This window comes from Dreissena polymorpha, chromosome 8, assembly GCF_020536995.1.
Source record: "Dreissena polymorpha isolate Duluth1 chromosome 8, UMN_Dpol_1.0, whole genome shotgun sequence".
In the NCBI taxonomy this organism is placed as follows: domain Eukaryota; kingdom Metazoa; phylum Mollusca; class Bivalvia; order Myida; family Dreissenidae; genus Dreissena; species Dreissena polymorpha.
Genome location: NC_068362.1, coordinates 5,572,673 through 5,595,172, shown reverse-complemented (window position 1 = coordinate 5,595,172; position 22,500 = coordinate 5,572,673). Strand labels below are relative to the sequence as shown.

Below are 22,500 nucleotides of genomic sequence, written 5' to 3'. Positions count from 1 at the left end.
ATTTTTCAATAATCTCTTCAAATCATTCTTAAACAGTGAACCGCAGTGCTGGAGTACATTCTAAATTAAGCATACCAACTATATAATGTACACTTTCATTCCACATCCCACTAACTTTATCCATCTTACAAAACAACACTTTTCGACGTATGCATATACATTGCATTTACATTTCAACACAACCGTGTTGTGTGTGTAAACACCTCAAATGAAATATGAATGCGTGACGTCAGTGTAAGTTCGGTACTAAGAGTAGACACTCTTCATTTAACAAAAGTGCTTTCAAAATGCAATTGAGTTAAAATTGCACATAGAGAAGACACGGAAGGTGTCGGAAGGGAGTAAACGTATCCGGCCACGAAATGAAACATAGGTATTGTTAAAGCTAGCCAAACTTGATTCTCTGCGTCCCATAGAGTGGAGTTTCTCCATCCCGTCATTCTCTGAATCTCATATCTATAAAATCTCTCATTCCTTTGGTCTCAGCCATTTCCCCCTTTTACAACAGACTGACATTTTTGATTTCGAGACAATTTTAAATTTAAGCTTTTCTCTTTCGTCTGTCGATGTGACATCGTCTATCTTAAAATCCACGAAGGAACATTGCGTGACGGATCAAATTAAATCTGTGTCGGAATCGTCATTTGTTTTTTGAGAGGAATTTAAGTCATTTTCAGAACTACATTCCCATCAAATGCATTTCATTCGATATTGCCTTTAAGGGAGCAATTTATAATGATTTGTGGTGTTTCTCTGAGAGTGTAAAGTAGTTTCGTTTTGCTAACACGGGAATAGGTTTCGTCTATTGTATGCATTGTTAAGCATAAATCTTTGACTTTATAAACACCTCCCATTAAATATAAACGCTATCTATAAAATACAAAAATCAGATTATTCCTTTATCTTTACCAAATTATAAGCCTTGTTTTTAAGACAAAGATATCCCGTATCTTATTCATTGCCCCAGATAAGCTGCGTATCTGCGTCTTTCACCCAATTAAAATGTTTAAAAACGCAAAGAAATACAATATCATGCGTATTGAAAACGCAACCAAATTGACTTTTACGCAAACTCGTCAAATTGTATGCGTACGATACGATAGCTTCGATCGAAAATGGTTTGCTCATTTTCGTTATTTTCTCCTTGGAATTATTATCGTAACGCGGCGACGCTTTCGTTCAGCAAGCACCAGGATAACGGAGCAGGAAAACAGTCAAAGTTATTCAAACGCTCTGTGGACTTAATTTCATAGTTAAATAAAGGGTCTGAGACTGACAAAATTATTTTCGACGACATACATCCGTTTTAAATCTGACTTAATCCGTCAGTGTGCATGTGTTTGTAAAGCGTCTGTACTTTAAGTTTTTATAACGATGCGCAATTAAAATTCTAAGAGAGGTCGAAGACGTCCGCGATTGTTTCGCCGAAATATCAGTCGATCGCAAACTTGTTCGAACCAAGAAAGCAAGAGCCAATAAGTGCCGAATCATTTGTGTTATCGATTTTATTTATATGTTTGACAGTTACAAAGATGTCAGTTAACATCAGGGTTTTTGTAAGTTTAAAGTTTATATAACGGAAAGTTTCAAGGATTAAAGATGTTATAAAACATCCGTTTATTTAAGTTAATTAAGAAAGTTTACAGTTGTATTGAATCAATACAAGAGTGCAGCTTCAACAGAAGTAAAGCAGCAATGATTTTTAGGTATGCATTTTTATAACTCATTTCACCCTATTTCAAGAATGAAATCACCTTATTTTTGAAAATCAATGGGTGAAAACCCTATTTCCTAAATAATTATTTGGGGCGCTGTTTAAATAATTGAAATCAAGAGCGATTGATGTTAACACGGATGTCAACACGAATAAGCAATACATTCGATTATCAATAAGCTATATAATAATACATACACTAAATAATAGCATACATAAATACATAATAGCACACAACACGTTTATTTTTGTTAAATGAACTGCATTCAATTCATGTTTGCTTGGTGTGTTTATTGTGGCTTTTGACATTTACAATGCTGTGACATATGAAAACATGATACCTTTGAGTAGTCGCACTGAATTCAAATGGATGAGTGTTTAATTGTACTTTATTTTATTGTGTAGGTAATGTTTTTAAGGTTTTTTGTTAACCCATACCATTTTTACAAATAAAATGTGTTATAAGTGTGTCCTAAAACCTATGTGGTTTTCGTTAAGCTTTCCAAGGCTTTATAAACAAAAGAGAAAACACATAAACAAATAGTATGTTTGGTAAGCACGGTTCGCAAAAATCAGAAAACTATTACAAAGTGTTGAAAACAAAAACATGTCAATAACTCGTGATATATATTAACTGAAAGACAACATGAAAGACGTAAGCATCATCGCACACCGTACGAAAATTAGTTTTCTCGTTTCTTGCTTTTATACATTGTGAATTGCTAACCCGGAATACGTACATGTATTTTATTTATACATGATTGCGTTTATATATTAACCTCTCTTTTCCGGGAACCGAAGGGATTTTACAAAAAAAACTGCTTATCTCCTGTTTCAAGTATTGAACAAACTGGTTCTATCTGTGCATATGTTGCTCTTCTCGAACAGCATGTGTTAAGACCATCTACATGTGTTTATGTCTCACTGTATACGGATTCAAAGACTCGTCTTGTTGTTTGTGAACGTGAGATCAATGGATATAATAAGAATCACTTAACTAATATCAGCAAGCAAAACCTCCACGTTTTCATTTTGTTTGTACGGCTCTATTTAAAAGCCATCACCAACATCCATAACAAACGCACACAACTATTCGAAGAATTACATTGACTGAGTAAAACTAAGATCCAATAATCACCCAATTGCGCATACGAAGTTTAAAACTTACATTTTCATTTGACAACACGTTTATTATTGTATCTAATTAGACGTGCGATTGGATGAAAATGTACAAATATTCATTCAGCAATTACAAAATTTATCGAATAATATCTTCTTTTTTTTAACTCGCTAATAGTTAAACACAGTTTAAAACAAACGTCCAAGCAATTGCGGGATGTACACACATAAACGTGTTATTATTTCAAATTATTGTAAAATATAAATAAAATGTAATTGGTATAGAACAATATTAGGAAGCAAAACTTTCAACCTCACTATATTTTCAAAAATAGCATTTGCGTACCACGTTACCATGCAAGCTACAATAATAGCATGGTCCGCTCGTATTCACACAGGGGCTAAGGTCCAATTAAACAAAAAAGTGCTTAAAGTTGACAGCATGTTAGACGTCCTCGTTGTAAGCACACTTTTCTTAATTAATTAAATTGTACTGCCGACCTATCGAAAGCATTAAAGTATTACGTTTCTAACAGCAAAATCTTCACAATATACTCGTAAATGTACTTGTAATGATACAGATTATTTACTGTATTCCAACCTATCAATGTCCTCGTTGCACTAAGCATGTATGCCAGACACGCAAACAAATACGTAGTCTTACAGGAAACGTCTTAATGGAAGACAGTTAAAAACTTATTATAAATAAATTGGATTGGATAATAGAAGAAACGGTAATTTTACTCCGGATCCGTTGCATTTGTCGTGGTTTCAGTTAAAAAAGGAAATGTCGTCGTTAAAGTGCATTAACTTACATAAGACGTTTACATATCGTTTACATAAGACTTTAACAATCATCTGCATTAAGTACATACACACAATATGTAAACCGGCGTGAGATCTTTGACATCATATTTTTCAAAACGTAATTAAATAAGCAGGGTCAAACTCAAAACAAAATCATGATTCGAACTCTTGCCTTCATAATTGGTTTTCATATTTTTACCTTTTTCGAGATAATACTCTTTTAATTGCATGTCCCTCTTCTGCCATTGCAAATTTGAGTCTGGATGGCTGTTTAGCATTTCCCAACAATATTAAACGCTGTAATGCCATTTTATATCAGTTCAAGTTTGCGCATTAAATAGAAGACATAATTCCGCCATTTACTAGAGTGATTAATTGAATTCTCCATAAAACATTATCAAACCAGTTTTTTATTTAAGTTTTACTCTCATTTGTGTGTGAGGAAAATATGTTGATCATCTATTGCTCGATGAATATTTAATATGTGAAATCAAATCCTTTTTTCGGAATAACAACAGTTAAGTAAAACAAAGTCGGAATTGACATGGCATTTATTTACCCGTTACATAACATAAACAAAACTTGGTTATCATAGACCAATTCAATATATGTGCTATGTATTAACAAGACAATATGCTATATTTAGGAATCATATGCATTCAGTGTGGTTTAGGGGAGCTATCAAGAGTACGCTTTTAAATAAATAATAGTTATTTACATATATACTTGTTAATACTTTGTTAATGAAAACTCTCGCTTTGGATATGAAAAAACGTTGCGATTGACGGGGGTAGAGAAGAAATCTCAGAAAACATCCTTAACCAGCACGTTACATGCATTGGTATACAATAAACGGCCACACCTGATTTTTTCATGAATTCTGTATTTTGGTAATGTTTAAAATACAATTGTTAACATGCATGCTTGTTTTAATCTGAAAGCGTGCATGATAGGTAATAAATATTGATTTTACAAATAAAATAATAACACATGTTTTATATGCTTCAATTTACTCACACGGATCATTAAAATGCAACGTGTTAAAACATGACTGATTGTGGTTAACTTAGAATGGTATGTTTAAAGCTTCTACCAGTCGTATTTTAAAGCCTTAAGATCCGTTGACATAGTTTCTTGCGTAAGGGTTTTAATATGATTCTGCTTTGATGTATTAATTTATATATTTAATATATATAATTTTTTTGGGAAGTCTAAAATATCTTAAAAAGTAGCTAATTTTGTTTAAGCGAAACAAGCAGTACAACATTAGATTACATACTAATGATTCAAATTTAAACAGAACACAATGTAAAAAATGATGGAGATTCAATTACTTATAGTTATATACTTTCTTGCTCATAAATGTTTGAATGTTTTACGTTTTTCAAATGTCCAATGATATTCAAGATGTTTACATACGGAAACACAAATGTGATATCACGTTATGTTTCAGGTAGAATTACAGTTATCTATGCATATCAAGGAACAGGATAGCCACACAGATGGACAGTAAATGGAGTAGTATATAGTCTATTTATTTGATGTAATACACATAATATACGTATGGTTTCCCTCTAAATATATTTAATAGTGTTTATAGATAAATTTAAAACACGATGTGTAATTGTTTAAGGTATATCCTTGAAGAACTCTTCCTACGTATACAACTATTTTGCATAAGGTAATGCTATTCTAAAAACGACCCATTTGTACAGATTATTAAATGTATCATCGTTCGCAATATTCAGATGTAAGTACTCAAACAAATTTTGTACATCCATTTGACGCATGCATAAGTAGTTTTATCAGAATACATATAAATAAGGTTTGATTTTAAGTACACGTTATATAATCGTTATAAACATCGTGTTGTATAAAGAAATGTTTCACAATCAATAAGTATATCATCAAGAAACATCTTGGATGACATTTAATAACACAACAATGATCTATTTAGACACTATAACTGTTGGCAATAAAACGCATGGTTGCATAATGGATATTCAAATAAACAAAACTAGTTCATATGTGTTTATTTCTGTGTTATGTGTTGTGCACGAGGATGCAAATGATGGTTTGGTATAAGAGCTGATATATAGGACCTGTTTGCTCCTTTGTTGAGATTCGTTTAATAAAATAAGCGGATAAACGTCCTTCGAAACTCCTGGCTCATTGTACAGTAAAGAGCAAAGTTTACACCTCTATTTACCAAGGCAATTATGTCCATTGTATCACCTAAATGTATGTAAATGTGTTCAAAAAAGTTCTACTTAAATATAGACATACGTATTAACACACCTTGCGGTAACTCCGAAATTAAAAAACAAGACAATTAAAATGAGGAGCATAATCGTTGTACGGGACGTTCGAATCGTCTTAGTGGACTGCTGGCCAGACACGGTGCAATCACTGGACGTCCTTGAATGAGCAAATCGCGATGCACTAAGTGTAATCAGAAGAAGCGATCCGTACACGATAATTAGACAACTCGGGAGAATCTTCGCAAGGCAACTGTAAAAAATCAAACCGACCAGGATAATCGGTTTCTCATTTCCAGAAACAAGGTTCAAAGGTTTGAATATATACGCACCTCCTGGAGTCTTGGTAAGAGAATTGGTCAGATAATTAGGTATCATGGCCACAACGGATGATATCACAATTATGTAGACCACTAGCCTGGCACGGATTAATCACCGATTTCGTGTAAGGTTTACTTTGGAAGGCGAATAATATGGTGATGGCGAAATATCGCCAAGGCAACGGCAAGCCATATCGATATAGTGTGACTTATGGCGGAAACGTTTAAAAAAACTAGTAGGAAATGCATCCAACCCCAGCTATTTGTGCTTGGAGATATTTTCGTCACAGGATGTTGGCAATATAAATGTAATGCGAATGGGATATAAGATATCATTGTTGTGATATCGAACACAGCCAGCCATGTCAATATGCAATATATTAGAATTGCATTTTCTTCCGAGTTAGAACGATTATATTGATGCCGCTGTAAATGAGTCTGTAAAGGAATCACGCACAACTCACTAAAGTGAGTTTATGTAACATACCAGTAATCTGCACCAATGGCGTTGGCATTCCAATCTGTTTTACCTACAATTCACATTTGTCATACAAATCCTTCATTTATAAATAATTGTCATATCAATGACCTTTTTTGCGAAAATTGTCCAAGCAATGACTTTGTCTTTTTCCAATACTTTTGTATATCACATCTCGAACAGTCTTCACTGTGCTGTAGGTGAGTCGCATTTATCCTCCATTGAGTCATCCAAGCTGCATTACGCTGATATTAAGATCAAAGATAAATGTTCTGTGGCGTATTAAGAACGGTAAGAAGCACCGTTTTCAATTTATTTCAACATGTCAAGTATATAAAAATCATATGTTTAATTATTAGTATGGATTCAATGACCTATATACAGAACACAAACATCGATGTAGAAGTACTAAACATAGAACTTAAACGAGGACAGAATACAAGTGTGGTTTCATTGCAATAATTATTTATCGAACATTGCTTAGTTTATGCAACGCCATTGGTTGTTGTTTCGTTCGTATTTAAAGTAATTCGTCACGTGTTTGTCCGATATACAAACATAAATAAAACAATGCGTTCAAGATACAGCTTGATAATCATGTATTGCAACTTTTGTCAATACATATACACATTTCCCTCAAAACACTATATTAAATTAGCAAATGTACACTCAAATATAACCGCTTTAATTGAATACAAGCACAGTAATCGCGACTTCAATTTATGTAGAACGTCTACAATACAAATAGAATGAGGAACAAAAACTCCTGAAATTAATGATATGTTACTTAAAGGGGCCGTCAAACAGATTTGGCATCTATTTAAGCTTGGCATTATCTGCTGTAAATGATTTAAATTGATAAATTTAAACATTTGAACTACAAATCTCCAGTAAAAATAAGAATACAATTTAAAAAAGAAGAAAAAACAGTTACCTCCACAGGGCTCGAACCACTGACCCCTAGTGTCATGGAAGATTGGAGTAAAATTTCTCCCGAATTTACCACTCGATCATCCACACTCACGTCAAATACGGAGGTATTTTTTAGGGCTGCAACGAAACTAAAAATTTTGTTCGGATCCGAATCCGAATCCAAATAAGGTTTCTTCGGATTTTTTTCGGATCCGGATCCCTCACATAAGACTAACAGAAAATAAGAAATTCTGTCCAAATTAAAAAAATCAATGTTTTAGACGTATAATTTGACTAAAAAACATTAAACATTTATTAACAAATTTTTTTTTAATACGTTTAACATTGAAGCAATGTCAGAATAAAACGAAACCTCAACACTTATTCACTTAATAGTTTGCTCGTTAACATACACTTTTACACAGTTCATGCAGTTTGATGTTTGTTTTTACAAAAAAATAACATATCAACATTTTCCTGGTCCAGGCAAGCCCTATGAGCACTGACGAGGTCTCCTGCTGTGGAGTAGATTCTCTCACTGGGAATTGAGGTTCCTTAAATCACAAGATAGCATTTTAACTTAGTATATGACAAAAGATGCTTTCAAGACAATACATGATGCAGGAACACAATTTGACAGGTCGCGAAATTATGCAAAATTTACCTGAGTAACTTTCCAGCCACACTGGATCCACTACCGCTGTTTTTAATACAACTCAGAAAGACAATAAGGATTGAAAACTTACCTATTGCCATTAGGAATTGCATTTGTCATGTGTAAATCCCCCATGATTTTGAATTAGTTTTGCTTTACGGAATTAAGGGGGCAGTCTACAGTTTATCTTGAAAATCCACCAGGCCAACAACCACTGGTCTGCAAAACACCCTCAAAGCAAGGTCTTCATTCCTAACCTGAAAATAGATTCAGACAATATTCAGTGCAGCTCATCAACAGCTTGCAAAATTAAGCACAAAATAATGCAGAAAAAGCACTTTAAACTGGTATCTGGGGTAAAATAGACCTTTTCGGAGGTCTCGGAACTTGCCCGTAAAAACCCCATTTTCAGATAAACACGGCAATTACATTTATCTTTCCGGGTAAGAATACGCACACAGTGGATAACATGCTTTGCACTATCACAGCAAATGCTTTCAAACTGAGCCAAACAAAATGGGTCATTACCATTGAACTTTTTTGCACTGCTAACTTATTTAAACCCACCGTTGAAATCTGTCAAATGCCGGCTGCTTTAAGCAGGAAGTACATTTGTTTACATCTCACTAAGCATGTTGTTGTTGTTGACGAAAATTCAGGTAACTAAGTTTCGAATCACTGAAAACATGTGAAATTACTAGAATATTGACCATTTATACTTACATTTAAGCTCCTGGAGTCAAAAACAATTTTGTTTAGGTCATACACGTTATGTTCATGAAATTGACCGGGGTCATTGCGCAAATAGGGCTACAAAACTGTAGACCGCCTCCGAATGTCCAATGACACTCTTAGGCAATTAAAGCCGAAGGATCTCGAATGATCTGCTATTTGACTGTTAGATTGGTTACCTCCCCTTATCTATCGCTACTCTCAATATAGGGATCGGTACAAGCTAATTTACCGGTCTAAAATTGGACCGGTTATTTTTAGAAACATATCAGGGGAAGTAATCAGTCTACCATTTCCGGTTTATTTCCCCGAACTTTTTGACAGCTGACATGTAAGAATAAAAGCTCGTTCTAGTCAAATAAGATTCATAATACATATGCAGCTAGAAAACTACATGATACATAATATCCTCGCGTAACTTAAAAGTGGAAATGATTGATTTGTGAGCATATGCATCTGTGTATTTGATCTTGTTATCAACGGAATGATAGAGATATTAAAAAAATAATCTGGGAAACCCCTCGCGCAAACCATTACATTGTAACGTCACGTCAAGAACAGCGCTATCGATTGGTCTTCGCGTTATCCAATTAAAATCGCCGATACATTAGCCTGTACCTGTTGTATATTATAGTCAACGGAGTCAACGGTTATATTCAACGGGGGACCAGTTAATTTGACTGTCATACATCAATAAATATCGACTATTATACGTATCTTTTACCTTTTAAACAGAACCAGTCTGCATAAAAACAATACTCGTGAAAACAGCGCTAAGTTACATACAACTATGACAATAAATATTCGGAAAATAAATTTCCACAAGTGGATTCGTACCCGCGAATCTTAAGTTTGATCCGATATCATCGGATATTTCGGGTACCCGTTGCAGCCCTAGTATTTTTAGCTATATAAGCATTCCTCGTTGTTTTCAAAAATATCGATTCGCGTCGAACGACGCTTTGATCTGTTGGAGAGTCCCTTTAATGCAAAAATCTGGAAGTTAAATACAAAAAAAAATCCAACCAATTTTACCACAATGCCTACGAAATTGTGGTATACAACATGTTTAAATCATGGTGAAAAAATTACAAACCTTAATTGCTTACAACGTCCGTTATATATGTCAGAAGTAGTTCGCTTTTTACAAGAAATATGTATATAGTCACGAACATTTATATAACAAATTACATATAGTTTACACGTTTTTGTACCGCAACTTAGATTTAAGAAAAAGGACATATACACTGCTTCCAAGAACTACAATGATGGCATTCACTTTCCTCAAATGTTACCTGTGTTGATATACGCAGCGCCTGTGTTCATTGGTTCATGCAGTAAACACAGTACTATGGTTCCCAAGCCTTTTATCGGATATGCTTAGTGTATCTAAGAACTACTTGCGATATCAGATTCATTAGCAGAGCGTTGCTTTCCATTGTATTGTTTATGTCGGACATTGTCAATCTTAGATTTAGTGTATTCAATCAGTCGATTGTTATTGAATGCGTTGACAAGATCCACACCACATAAGGGAATATGCTTCCTTTAATACATGTCTCTGTGATTTTTCTATGTCTTTATATCATGTGCACAACTTCAATAACAAGCAACTTATGGTAAGTGTAACATTCATACCGAAGATACCATTTAATTAAACACTTTGTTAATAACGGTTTGTCTTAAAAACTATTCACCTGGTACTGCACCACATTGTGTCATATATTGCTTTCCAAACATACCATGGCTAACGACGTGCATGCATAATTAACACGGAAGGTTTATTTTGCAAAATGTTTGTCTATAATTCCATACCCTGGTCCGTAATTCTCTGCTTTCTATCGTGTTATTTACACAACTTTCATTTGTATACCTTAACACAGGAGCTCATAAACGACAAATACAAGAGCAGACGAATGGATAACGAATACTAACGATCAAAATAAGAACAATGATGCGGCTATAAACTGATCAAACAATGTTTAATGACTACCAATGGGTTTACTAAAAGGATAAATCAAAGCAATACACCAGCGAAGTATGAGATAATGGAACAAGTTAAGTGACCAATAGGTTTTATTAGCGCAAGGGTTGATCATCGCCGTTCACCGTAGAAGTCAATCACGGTGTCTAATTAATGGCGTATTATCTAGCAATCCCGCATATTTGATTAAATGTGTTTGATTTAGAACGCTCAATTACTTAGGCAATATATGATTGGATGTTGTAGAAAGAGACGACATCAAAAAAATACCAGCAGGATATTTATGTCTGAACATAGAAAAAATTACAATGGGGATTGCTGTTTTTTCGCTTGAAGAAATCCCTTCAGGAAATTGGCGCCGTTTCATAAACGTTCGTTTTCTGCAGATTTTATCCAGTGGTGGTAGATCCAATTTATTATATCACAACTTAACATCTTTTTACAATATATATATAAGCTAAAAAATCATCATGTTTCAAATGAACAAGAATAATATATTTTTAGTTATTAGTTGATATCTAAGCGAAAACACTATTTCGATTTTCTGTGATAATTTGCATTGTTCCATAAAAGTTGTGTTGGATTCAGATCAACTTTTTTTGCCAACTGCAATTTTCTTTAAGTATGTAAATATATGTTTTGTTCCCTATTACAATTTACCTTTAGTTAACATGCATAGATTGCTTTCCCAACATATTTTTGACTGAAATATTTTTGGAAAGAGTCATTATTGTCAGAAAAAAAAAAACTTATAAATTCAGTTGATAAAAAATTATGACTTGTGTATTTATATTGTTTTATAATTTATGACTAGGGCTGCAACGGGTACCCGAAATATCCGATGATATCGGATCCAATTTCAGATTTGCGGGTACGAATCCACCTGTGGAAATTTCTGTTCCGAATATTTATTTTCATAGTTGTATGTAACTTAGCGCTGTTTCACGAGTATTGTTTTTATGCAGACTGGTTCTGTTTAAAAGGTAAAAGATACGTATAATAGTCGATATTTATTGATGTGTGACAGTCAAATTAACTGGTCCCCCGTTGAATATAACCGTTGCCTCCGTTGACTATAATATACAACAGGTACAGGCTAATGTATCGGCGATTTTAATTGGATAACGCGAAGACAAATCGATAGCGCTGTTCTTGACGTGACGTTACAATGTAATGGTTTGCGCGAGGGGTTTCCAAGATAATTTTTTTAATATCTCTATCATTCCGTTGATAACTAGATCAAATACAAAGATGCACATGCTCACAAATCAAGAATTTCCACTTTTAAGTTACGCGAGGATATTATGTATCATGTAGTATTCAAGCTGCATATGTATTATGAATCTTTTTTTACTAGAACGAGCTTTTATTCTTACATGTCAGCTGTCAAAAAGTTCGGGGAAATAAACTGGAAATGGTAGACGGATTACTTCCCCTGATATGTTTCTAATAATAACCTGTCCAATTTTGGACCGGTAAAATTAGCTTGTACCGATCCCTATATAGAGAGTAGCGATAGATAGGGGGGGAGGGGGGGGGGTAACCAATCTAACAGTCAAATAGCAGATCATTCGAGATCCTTCGGCTTTAGTAGCCTTAGAGTGTCATTGGACATTCGGAGGCAGTCTACAGTTGTGTAGTCCTATTTGCGCATTGGTCCCGGTCAATTTCCTAAACATAACGTGTATGACCTAAACAAAATTTTTTTTTGACTCCAGGAGCTTAAATGTAAGTATAAATGGTCAATATTCTAGTAATTTCACATATTTTCAGTAATTCGAAACTAAGTTACCTGAATTTTCGTCAACAACAACAACATGCTTAGTGAGATGTAAACAAATGTACTTCCTGCTTAAAGCAGCCGGCATTTGACAGATTTCAACGGTGGGTTTAAATAAGTTAGCAGTGCAAAAAAGTTCAATGGTAATGACCCATTTTGTTTGGCTCAATTTTAAAGCATTTGCTGTGATAGTGCAAAGCATGTTGTCCACTGTGCGCGTATTCTTACCCGGAAAGATAAATGTGAGTGCCGTGTTTATCTGAAAATGGGGTTTTTACGGGCAAGTTCCGAGATCTCCGAAAAGGTCTATTTTACCCCAGATACCAGTTTAAAGTGCTTTTTCTGCATTGTGTTGTGCTTCATTTGCAAGCTGTTGATGAGCTGCACTGAATATTGTCTGAATCTATTTTCAGATTAGGACTGAAGGCCTTGTTTTGAGGGTGTTTTGCAGACCAGTGGTTGTCGGCCTGGGGATTTTCAAGATAAACTGTAGACTGCCCCCTTAATTCCTTAAAGCAAAACTAATTCAAAATCATGGGGGATTTACACATGACAAATGCAATTCCCAATGGCAATAAGTAAGTTTTCAATCCTTATTGTCTTTCTGAGTTGTATTAAAAACAGCGGTAGTGGATCCAGTGTGGCTGGAAAGTTATTCAGGTAAATTTTGCATAATTTCGCGACCTGTAAAATTGTGATCCTGCATCATGTATTGTCTTGAAAGCATCTTTCGTCATATACTAAGTTAAAATGCTATCTTGTGATGCAAAGAACCTCAATTCCCAGTGAGAGAATCTACTCTACAGCAGGAGACTTCGTCAGTGCTCATAGGGCTTGCCTGGACCAGGACAATGTTGATGTGTTAAGTTTTGTGAAAACAAACATCAAACTGCATGAACAGTGAAAAGTGTATGTTAACGAGAAAACTATTAAGTGAATAAGTGTTGAGGTTTCGTTTTATTCTGACATTGCTTCAATGTTAAACGTATTAAATTGTGTTTTGTTAATAAATGTTTAATGTTTTTTAGTCAAATTATACGTCTAAAACATTGATTTCTTTAATTTGGACAGAATTTCTTATTTTCTGTTAGTCTTATGTGAGGGATCCGGATCCGAATAAAATCCGAAGAAACCTTATTTGGATTTGGATTCGGATCCGAACACATTTTTGGATTCGTTGCAGCCCTATTTATGACAATTGAAAAGTACATCCATTTGAATATTTTGAGTTAATTTGGTGTTCAAAATGTAGAAAATAACAATGGTATCATTTATATAAATTGGTTGCCATGGGAGTAAATGTACCACACAACACATAAAAATGTATATTTTCATATGTTATTTTTTTATTTGAACATGTTAATGCATTTAAAACTTACACAAATTTCATTTACGTAAAGTAAGTAAGGCATTATAACTCAAAAAAGTAATTAAATGGTAGAAAACATAAAACATACAGAACTGCTTTTCACAATTTGAGATACAATAAAGAGGGCTTTGCAAATTTTACGGCCGTATTGTTTAACAAGTACTTATCGTAATCTCATTTACTATTAAAATGGTATAAGGCATTCCATTGATAACAAAAGTAAGAAGAAAGATCAAAAAGACTTGTGCACAGATAGTAAAAGTTACCATTTTCCAAATTCAGGTCACAGATACAACTAAAAAAGAATGCTGTAAATCAGGGAGCAAAATGCCACTAATGATGTAGACTCAAACTGAAAATACAGCTATTATACGAGTAATCATCATGTTTAATGGATACAATTATAAAAAAGAATGATTGCATAATTTTTAATGATTCTGTTCTTTCTGTTAAATTTTGCTATTTTACATGGATCACATATATCAAGTATAAAATGAATGCTTAAGTTTAATATTCGGGATAACCGTGTGCTAAAGGCAATATAATTTAAGGACCCCCATGGGTACTAATATTTTTCTGTCGTTTTTTATCTCTTCAAAAATTATATTTGAGGTTAAAATCTAGCAATTTAAAGGATTTTATTGACATACTTAAAAAAATGCCTAAATCTGTGAACAAGTCCCTTAAAGTAAGCTTATTGTTATTTTGATTACCCATTACAATTAACATAAAAAACATAGTTTAGGTATTACAAAGGTGAAACAATTATTAAATATATCACTTAAACACTGATTTCTCTTAAGTTTATACAATTATTACTATATTGAAACTGTGTTTATGTTAACAATTAATTATTCTCAATTATTTTAGTTTTACACTTCAAATAAAAATCCAGCATGTACATGAAAATGTTTTCTAATTTATATTTCAGTTAAGAGTTGAATTTTTCATTGTTAGAATAAATATTCACAGATGTTCCCCATTAAAACAGTACATGGTGATCTTAATCTCCAACAAGCTGTTGCGCTTTATGTCCACATAGTGACGAAACGTACACGGTTACAGCAAATTCTTTGACTGATTCCACATCAACATTTCTGTAAATAAAAAATGAGCATAACAAAGTATCAATGCAAAAATGTAATCCTACACATGTATCTTAAAATAATTTGGAATAACACAAAACTGACTGTCATGATTGAAACTCATATTGCTGGCAACCATCAGGATACACCAAACTTTAGCATGTACAAGTTTCTTGATTTATTTTGATATGTTATGAAATCTTTTTCTTAAATGGATTCCCTACAGTACACATTAACATTCTTAATTAAAACTTCTTATTAAAATTAACTTAACATTCAAACTAAAAATAGTGTTAATATTTGTACTGTTGGTGTGTTCCAATGCATATGATTTAGTAAAACCGGAGTTACAAAGAATCATTTAAAGGGGTAAGAATTATAACAGTCACTATATACAAATCATAAGTTCTAACAAGCAGATGATACATCTGTGCAAGTAGTCAGGTCCTTTCCCTGGTGATTCATGGAGTATCTGTTCACCTAAAACACAAACTGCTTTAATAACAAATATCCAATCAAATTTAAACGCTGTATTACATTACAAAAAATGACTTTTGCTCTCTGGATCATGCATGATTATATGAAGACAATAATCATGTTTTACTCAAATAATAAGATAACATTTCATTTTTTAAGCAGGATTGTACTTATATTTGCCCGACATATGAAATATAAAAATCTTTTTACAAAATATTTTTTAAATCAGAAAATATGTCTTACCAAAGCAGAAATAAACAATCCATTAAACTTTGTTTACATTTGACCCAATCTCCACTCAGAGTTGTCGTTCCATGCTCTCACATACACCTCTGCGTTGGGCTCAGCAGCCATCTTGCCAAGAATCTTGGCATGAATCTTGTCAAAACCGAACAAACGCATTCAAAGTATATTTGATTGGATTTTTAGGATCAGAGCCGTTAAATAATGAAATAGTATTTTAAATATACGATACATCGTGCAAAAACTTGGTAGTTTTAATGCAATTCTTTGTAACTATTTTATTGCCCATTTACGCAGATGGAATCATTCCGCGCTCTTAACAGAAGTAAACAAATGAACACATTGAGTAACGTTATGCATTGCAGCGACGGCAAACTTGTATTTACAGAGAGAAAACGGTCAGTTCTGTTATATTTAACAAACAAAGCAAGGGGAGTTAGACAGTATAGATAGATAGATAGATGGATAGATGGTTTTCTTGAAAGCAGTGATTATAATGTAACCATCGTGCAAGAGAGTGTTGAGTATACTGTAACATTCATGATGAACGCATGGAATGGTCATGACATGAATGATGAGACGCCCTCATAAAAATAGTCCGTTCTGAGCCCATCACATAGGTGAATGAAATGTAACCGTCATGCAAGAGATTGCATATGACCTTGTTGTTATCGTCGCGATTTTGCAAACAAGGGAAACAACTGTGCTATCTATAATGTACTCCATAAAGATAAATGTAGAACAATTTACCGTTTTTTTTCGCCATAAAGAGAAAACACATGCTTCTTTTGTCGAAAAGGCACTTAACACCGTTTTTTTTTTAATTTGCGAATACGTTCACTCTGCTATGGCGGCCATATTTGCGAACGCTACGACAGCCCTTGACCATTCGTAACTTTTACATGTATAGTAACTTACGAATTCGTAGCAGGTGGTTGCATTAGTATTTTTTTTATAAAATGCTCGGATTTTCTTACGAACTACGTAAGTATTCTAACGAAAGAAACCGTGCTTACGAACGTTTATGAAACGGGGCTAATATCCTGAAGGGAATTCTTCAAGCAAAAAACAGCAATCCCCAAAACAAAAAATATATTAATAAAACTGTCTGGAGGAAAAACGCCAGTTTCAAATACTCGCAAGCCATAACAAAAAGCAGCTGCTCCGAAACAGGCTATCAATAAAATTCCTATTGCAAATAAAATGTTAATGATCCAGATAGCCAATTTCGTATAGGAATCTAACATTTACAGTGCCTTTACATTAGATATGTATCGCTACCAGAACATGACAATGCGAGGTTGTTTTAGACTTATTGGGCGGAGAAAACGGTATTCCTTGACATGTTCGTTGTTCAAGAAGTTGTCCGTGTATAAGGACCATGTCCGTGCTCAATAACAATCGTCAAAACCAATCAAAACTCAACTTTACATTGAAAATAACGCCATGAGCAATCGAGTTAATCATATTTTTTTCATCCAAAATGCCTCCACATCAACAACTGGTACTTAAAAACAGTGCTAATAAGTGTGAAAACAGTAATATTAATTTTTGCCGCGTTCAATGACAATTGATGGTTGAGGAAATCGCGAAATATTCCATGAATATTCTCCATACTCAGACAAACCAGAGGAAAACGGTTAATACTCGCTGGAACATCTCTCGGCTGACCCTTTGATAGGCGTCATCCGATTTAAAACAAGTAAGTAATAAGGTAGATGTACCTGTTTGAAGACTCAATTTCTGCCTCTTAGCGAGGCATCGGCGGCCATTTTTTCTCAATTTTGACCACGTGATTCCCCGCTTTGGGTAGCAATAGTTTGAATGATTAAACATTTGATGTAAACTATTTGTTTTATGAGATTAATTCAATTTTATGAAGGATATATAAATACCTACATGCTATTTTTTGCTATTTTCGTTAATATAAGTATACTCAAGCATCTATTTTGATGATGTTAAAGCTACTCAGCCTATCCCATAGACGTAGAAGAGGAGATATTATTCTGTGTTACAAAATCACAAATCAACTAGACGATATACCATGTGAGCGTTTTTTTCTCCTTCAACACATCTTAAACTAGAGGACACTGTTTTAAACTTGCCCAACCAAGATGTGAGACCAATTTTAGACTAAAGACTTTTTCTCAAAGAATCGTATCTGAATGGAATAATTTACGTTACGAAGTAGTGGCTGCTTAGTCATTAAATATTTTCAAAAACAGACTCGACCAACTGTGGGATAATGATGCTCAGTACATGTTATAATCAGTGTTATATCTCAATTGAGGTATTGGATGTACCAAATATCACTAGATATTTTTATGTGAAGTGTATTAAAAACTGTTATTACTAAAGAAGTCCAGTCACCAGTGGATGACGAAGATGTAAGCTAAAAAGGATCCTGTTCCATACTTACGAGCCTAACAACGATTCTACGGTATAGACGTTAATATATAAGATAGGTTTTGTATATGTGATTTTATTTAATTGTTGTGATGTTTTATACCTTTATTGGTTTAATTCATAAATGTATGGTTATGATTTGATGATGTTTGAAGGCCTCATTGAACTTAAGAATACCATTGTGTGTATAAACTATCATCTTTTGTAAGCAAAAGTATCAGCCAAATGATCAGTTAATTGATAACGATAGTAATTTTTAATAATCAGTGTAAAAAAACATCCTTTTTTAAATTGTCTTCATTTAATGTTAAGTTTATTATTATAAATTTACATATAATATATTAATTTCCCTATCTTGGACCGCCAACTTATGGTCCAGCAATGTCTTTCTACATATGACCTCAAACAAATAATAACAGAAATTCAAAACAATATATAACAATTTATAGATCTGTTTTTCATCGTTTGATTGAGTCACAACGGTACTCTACCTCTTTATGAATGTTGTTTTCAAAGTATGCTTTTTCCCCTTAAATTGATTTTACGCCATGTTTTTCTTACATTTTCTATACATTATTTCCTATAAGTGCAACGATAGTTTTCCCAAAACGTATGGTTGTTCTTGAAACAATTTCTGGCGGTCAAAAAGAATAAATAAATTATGACGTACGCTTTCATTATGCAGAGTCATCTTGAAATGTTCGAAATAATGCCATTCATTCTCTTTGACATCTTCATCGTCTGCAAGTTCCGAAAACCTGTTCTCTGCCTCGTATCCAAAAGCTTCGAAACCCCCGTCGGGCTTCAGTAGAAGGACGGTCGGCGTTTTCTGGTTGCTGAAATAAGTGGGTATAGTCCACAAACGTTTCCGATTAAAAAAAGCAAAGATATCTACCACTAATATGTTTTCCAAACTTGACTTCCTCAAGGACAACTGACTGTTATCGTTGCTAAGCTACCAATAAACGAACCAAACTAGTTCCCAAACCATACACAGTTTAATTCTTACTTACAGTTGTTAGCGATTTGTCTTTCAGAAACTATACATAAAACATAGTGTTAAAGATGGCTCGTAAATTATTGTCATTGTTTCCGTTTATTGTATGCGATTCCTCTAGTTTACGTGGAATTCCGTTTGTTTCAGACGTGTTTACTTGTTACGATTGCTTGTTGGAATAACTGTTTATATAAATGCGTTGGATTTCGCTTTTAATTGCATATTTTCTTGTGGGTTTGCAGGCGTAATTTTAAAATGAACAATTAAAAGAAAAAAAAACTTTACAAAATTAATATTCTTTTACACGCAGCTACCTTTGGGCATTTCCAGACGTCCAGTTTAATGTGATTATTTTTTTTCCTTTGATGTGTTGTAATCAGCTTGATATGATATGGCACATCCAGTAAAGGCAGTCCCAAAGTCAATGGCTGCAACCACCAGTTTGTCTTCCCATGTTGCAGCCACCATGCACTGTAAAAGACATTATTTTTTAATCAATAATTATATTACGGTACAAAGGCGATTAAGGAAAGGTTACGTCAGGTACAATTAGTTTTTAGTGTTTTTGTGACACAGATCGGATGCAGTTTTAACTTAACGTCAAACTCAAAATGTTTGACATGATGTTATTATAAAACAAGTTGTAAGTTTTTAAATTTACTTAATATGACTTGTAGTATTTGTTATCAACTTAAGTGTTTAGACTTTTATAATATGAAACTCGTTTTTAATTATTTTTTCAATTTTGTGTGTAAAATATTACTTTATCTCATAGAATGAATGTCATAAATGAAATCCTCTTGATAATATAATTTTTGGAAAAATACTCATCATACACATGAGCTTTTCAACGTTCTGCAGTACAGGTGACAATATCACTTTACTGACAACAGTTTTAGTTTTTATTCATATGTCATTTACTGACATCCGTTTTCTTTTTTATTCAAGACCTTTCCAGAGGAATGATTAGTAAAATGTTGCAAACTTACCTTTTTATCTTATACTATACCTACATAATGATACAACATATACTGACTTATCATTGAAACGTTATCTTTTAGAAAACAACGTATGAAAATGCGTTGGCCTAGATAGCTCGACAAATTAAATTTGGCCAGTATTAATAATTATAGTTACGATAGATAACACTCGACCCGTTATGGATATCGGCTCGCTGTATATAAATAGTTTCTATACTCGTGTTTGTTCTGTTTTGATTGCTTTATTATTACATTGATAGCGTTTCAGTGAGTGATATGGCTGCTATGATAAACAATTGTGGTGAATCACGAAATAATTCAAGTTTTATCTGTTCAAAGAAGCAACGCAATCTCTTTATTTCGGCGTAGTTGTTTAACACAATGTTAGATGTTTCTCAACATTCCATCACATGTTGTAATAGTTTCACACAAATTGTTCCGTATTAATAAACACGTACTTGTTTATTTGAAAGAAATGCCCACAGGACCTGCATCATTTTTTTTATTATCCCTTGAAAACGAATAAGAAGGGGGAGGTCTGCATGCTAACATGTGGTTGCCTACCAACGATTTTCGTCAGAAATATGTGACGTTTAAATATACTGAAATTAGAAAATAATGAATGAGTTCTTATCCGAAGCTGTTTCTGACGATATGTTAATTAACCTTTACCGGAATCTTCATGACCAATAGCAATTAAATATACTACCAGGCCGCTCCGGGTCAATGAATTTTCGACAATTATAGGACTTTCAATATCTCAATGTTGTTATCTATATCTCTGTAACTGGTGTAAGAAATTAAACAAAGAAATTGATAGAACTTTCAATGATTTTAACTAAATCACTACATTTCGGTTAAGATTCTTCATTTGTCTTATAGTTGTTGATCTTTGATAAAAATAAAAGAATTTGCTTCATACTTGTAAGCATGTCATATTGTTGTGGCAAGTTTACATACAGTTTTGGTGTACTAGTGGAACTTCAAATATGTTTAGTGATTTCAGTCATTTTAATAGTGATATCCTATTTGATGCATTCAAACATTACTCAACAAAGTTCATTTTGGGGCATATATCAGTTTTTCTGACGTCATTGTTTAATTTATGTTTGTATAATTGATAGCAAAAGGATAATACCACTTTAAAGGCATTGATTATTGGATATTTAATAAGTTATTAACGGAATCAATGCTTTAAAATACAGAAATAACTGACTCATTGAAAAACAGTTAATACCTTCAATCTAAAGTTGTGATGATAACAATATGTACTGTAATTCACCGAACATGATTCATAGTCAGGTCTCCAAAATCAATATAACAATATCAGTAGTAGTTACAAACCAAAAAATATCTCGATGTCGAAAGTATATAAAGGAGTGTGAATTCACCGATCTTGGAACCGCTCAACTTCATGTTGTGTATGTTTTGTTACGTTTATTAGGCCTATCTATTTACCTTGGTCGAACTGCCGTTGTTCTAGATGAAAACCTGTCAAAAAACAGCTACAAACAATTATAAACTGAGAAATAGAATATTGAAATTGACTAATATATGCTGTACATTCATATTATTAATAATATTATTATTATTATTATGTTTATACTTCTATTATACTATCATTCATTATTTGAATTCGAAAGTAGAAAGATAAAATTATTATTAGGAAAGGTTTCATTACCTCACATGCTTTCAAAATGCATAAACAACTTAATACATTTTGTATAAATTGCAAACGTTTTAACCATCCAATTATGTTAATGTATAGTATACACCTTCGACCGAAGCCTCTGTTTCAGATTAGTATTTATATCTTCATCGTTTTTATGAAGTTCGGAAGTAGACTACTATTCACTTCCGGGTTAAAAAACAAAACATACTATTCTAATTAGACTGGTACACGGCTCATGTTTGAAAGCTTGTTCTCCTGGCAAAACAAAACACAAACAAAGGCGGACGCAATGGTTTTTTTGCATAAATTTTACAAATACAGCAGAAGCACTAGCAGTGGCAGTAGCGAAAGCAGTCGCAGCAGCAGTAGCAGTAGCAGCAGCAGTAGCAGCCGCAGTAGCAGCCGCAGTAGCAGCCGCAGTAGCAGCAGCAGCCGCAGTAGCAGCAGCAGCAGAAACAGCAGCAGCAGTGGCAGCAGTATCAGCTGTAGCAGCAGTAGCAGCAGTAGCAGCA

At 33.6% G+C, this 22,500-nt stretch overlaps 1 long non-coding RNA gene across 10 annotated transcripts; it reads right to left on the bottom strand.

Annotated features, from left to right (window-relative positions):
* Positions 1–4,219: 4,219 nt before the first annotated feature.
* On the bottom strand, positions 4,220–22,177 carry LOC127843096 (uncharacterized). 10 transcript variants are annotated; one of them, XR_008032091.1, is made up of 8 exons: positions 21,998–22,159; positions 21,775–21,807; positions 19,651–19,807; positions 19,010–19,175; positions 8,273–8,520; positions 8,080–8,162; positions 7,631–7,746; positions 4,223–6,941 (listed from the first exon to the last, which is right to left on the bottom strand). It is a non-coding gene; the product is annotated as an uncharacterized LOC127843096 (long non-coding RNA). The 10 variants fall into 10 exon arrangements; XR_008032090.1 differs by having other exon boundaries at positions 4,224–6,941; positions 8,355–8,520; XR_008032087.1 differs by having other exon boundaries at positions 4,221–6,941; positions 7,631–8,162; positions 21,998–22,163.
* Between the last annotated feature and the right edge of the window lie 323 nt (positions 22,178–22,500).